Genomic DNA, 3,345 nt, shown 5'->3' with positions numbered 1-3,345 from the left:
ACATCAACAATGCAACTGAGTTTGTATCTCTCTAGGGTTTATATCATTAGGATCTTTAGGGAGATGGGAAAAAATGACAAAAACCAAACAATGAGTAAAGAGACCGCCAAACTGGGGGGAATAGGAGCTGGTAAACACCCTGTTCTTGCCTCTAAGTATTTCTTCACTCTGCAAGTGGGCACAAGGATACTGTGCTGCCTAGACATTTTTGAAAACAAGTACCTGCTTAAATAATAACATTTGAACTCAGTAATTGAATTGAAAGCTCATATGTCTTTTAAATTGACTCCTTTAGTATCCAAACTACATCAAAAGTGCTGATATCTGTAAATAACCACTCACATCTGTACTCCTATGAGTTATAATTCACTTACACACTAACTGTACATTTTTATTTTCCTATGTAGTAATCTAAATGAGTTATTTCTCTTAATCTGGAGGTAACTTACAAGTTCTCCACAATATTTAATATTATTTCTGAACAAATTATTTTCTCCTAAGAATTATGCTTCTGTAATGCAACTTAATGAAAACCACAAAGAACCATAAAACAAGTTAGAACTTCCCAAGGTAATCTAAAAAGCATCCAGAAAACTACATGGCCTTGATGCAGACAGTTTTAAATCTTGGCAGTGCCACCGACTTGCTGTGTGACTCTGGGGAAATCATGGAATTTCTCTGTGCCTTGCAGTAAGCATTTATCACAGGGATGATTATACCTCTCTTTGCTAGTGTCATAACTAACGTGTATACACTAAGGCAAATCACTGGGAAGCAAGGCTATGTTCAATAGTATTAGCAGTCCAAAATACTATTGTTATTGTTCAGGCCAATATTGCCCATAATGAAGAAATAAAAAGAAGGTAAAGAGGAGCAGTAGTGTGGGAGAACAGATAGGAAGATTAAGGCCTAGTTGGCCTTTCCTGTGAACACTAGGGAAAAAGGCAGTGTGAGTCCAGGCTGCCATTTGCAGGGTCAGTTAATCCAACTGAGATCCTAATGTGTATTTGAACATGGACTATGGATGGTAGAAGGCAGACAAATCCTGTTTTACTGTAATTGCTTGTAATGTGTCTGAGGGAGTAAAAGTAGGGTGCTGCAGTCAGTCAGAGGTCTCTGATGAAGGGAGAGAAGAGCCCTCATGGCCCCCACATTTTCACATAATTCTGTATGTTTTTGATTTTCATCCTAGTTGTCCTTTGACCAGGCACAAGGCTCACAGGATGGCTCCGGCACAATAGAGCCTGACTTTTCTTCTTCTACTAACCTGGGGAAGGATTTCTTCCAAACTCACATCATAACCAGAACCAAGGGAGTACATTTTTTCCCCTCAGGAGGTAAATTGAGTCAAAAATCAAATTCTCTGTGGTCACCAAAAACCTAAAACATATCTCAGTGCTGTATCTTGCATAACTCTTGATGTTCCTGGTGGACTGAGAGCCTCAAGAAAATAAGATAAGAGACGAAAGCTGGGGTCAGGTGAAGCCATCCCAACAGATGGGGAAAAAGGAATGAATAACTACCATAGGGACATTTATTTATTCATTTGACAAAGTTGGTATCATGAGACACAGGGTTGCCTAGGAACTAATGACTAGAATTGTCTTATGTGAGAAGTTTTAGGAGCAAAGTAGATTGACAGCTTAAGACACTCTTCATTATCTGACTGGTTTTACTTCACCCCAACATATATGACCAATGTCTAGCTTTATCTGCTCCCTACACCTAATTTTACATTTCCATCCTAAGCCACATGGACCATGCGACATCTTCTCCTTTCAATGACACCCAACTATTCTTTAAACAACTTGCAGGAGAAAATGAAGAACCACAGTGAGAATGACTGTTAGGATGAAGTTAGGCAGAGAAGTCCCCAGACGTAGGCTACGGGGATGAGAGACAGGACTATTTGATTCTCAAGCCAGTGTCATCAAAATCTGTCTTCTAAGAAAGACAGTTACACTTTGAAGATTTCCTACATTTGTAGTCCCCTACAAATGGGAGCTCAGGTTGCATTATGTTTCACTTGACTTGGGATGTTCTTCAATTTTATTGGCAACTGTGCAATGTCACCAATGTTGGGCATCTTGCTAATTAATAATAGGATGACTTCAGAGGAGATACATAACTTGTGTTTTACAGCTGCTGAATAGACCTGTAACTGGCCTGTACAGACCTGTAACTGACCTAGTCAGGGGGTATTTTCTTGTGTGTACATTCAGTTTTACTCCTATGGGCATAATGCTGTTGGCAAACTTCATTTGCCACTGCACCAAAAAGTTACGATAATGCTTCCACTAATCTGAGGAAATGGAAATTTTAAAATATGTCAGAGTGTCTTCATGCAGCTAATTTGTTAACTCCCCTGTTGTTATGATTCACTCATTGTGAAGTAATGCAGGAAAAATGATTCATTTCTTTGATAGCAAGTAGCAAAAACAATGATTAGGAAATCAGTGTAAGAGAAAAATAATTGTTTCACAAGAAATGTGTTTCAGGTGGGCAATGACTAGATCTGAAGATATTTAATTTCCTGTGGTCTTTTAGGAAAGAAAAACATTAAGTGTATCTAGAAATTTACACAAAATAGTCAGAGCTGGTACTAAGCACCATAGATTTTGAAAATTCAACCTAGATGGCTTCATTCATGTAACTGGATAGTTTTATTTTATTTCATGTGCAGTGGGTGCTCTTGATTTTACCTAAGCATTTCCAAAATACGGATCCTAGGATCTCAAAGTTCTGTTACATATTCATCCTCACAGAGAAGAGCTTAAGGTGGTCATAGCAGAAGCCTCATTAAATGGATGGACAGATACATTTACACATCGTGAATCTTTAAATACCTATTATGTCACTGTAGCAGATTATACACATGCAAATACATATACAGGATGGCTGAAGTGATTGTACTAAGAATTTCCATCAGTTTTTTGAAAGTAGTAGTTGATGTGTAGAATTTTCACCTTGACTAACTCTGTATGTTGATATCTGTGAACTAAGCAACTACACTGAGGACAGCAATGTGTAATACATAAAATCATGCTTGAATACCTGTTATTTTGGTCTTCTAAATGTGTACCACTTCTGACGTTATATTAATTACTCTCTTTAAAATCATTTTTTAAAACAAGGTAATAAAAGAAAAAAGACAACAAAAATATAAAATTTCTTGAAGGCAAGTGGTAATATTCAGTAGTATGTCCAATCTTACATAACTACATGTTAATCTGAGCAACAGATTTGATGATAAAAGTAGATAATATATCAACCATTGTTAATTAGCTATTCTTGTTTTGAAAATCTATAACATACCTATCTCTCTCTCTCTCTCTCTCTCTATAT

The sequence above is a fragment of the Octodon degus genome, unplaced genomic scaffold, assembly GCF_000260255.1.
Source record: "Octodon degus isolate 3935 unplaced genomic scaffold, OctDeg1.0 scaffold00196, whole genome shotgun sequence".
NCBI lineage: Eukaryota > Metazoa > Chordata > Mammalia > Rodentia > Octodontidae > Octodon > Octodon degus.
The sequence above is the reverse complement of the archived record's forward strand: the minus strand, read 5'-3'. Positions refer to the sequence as shown.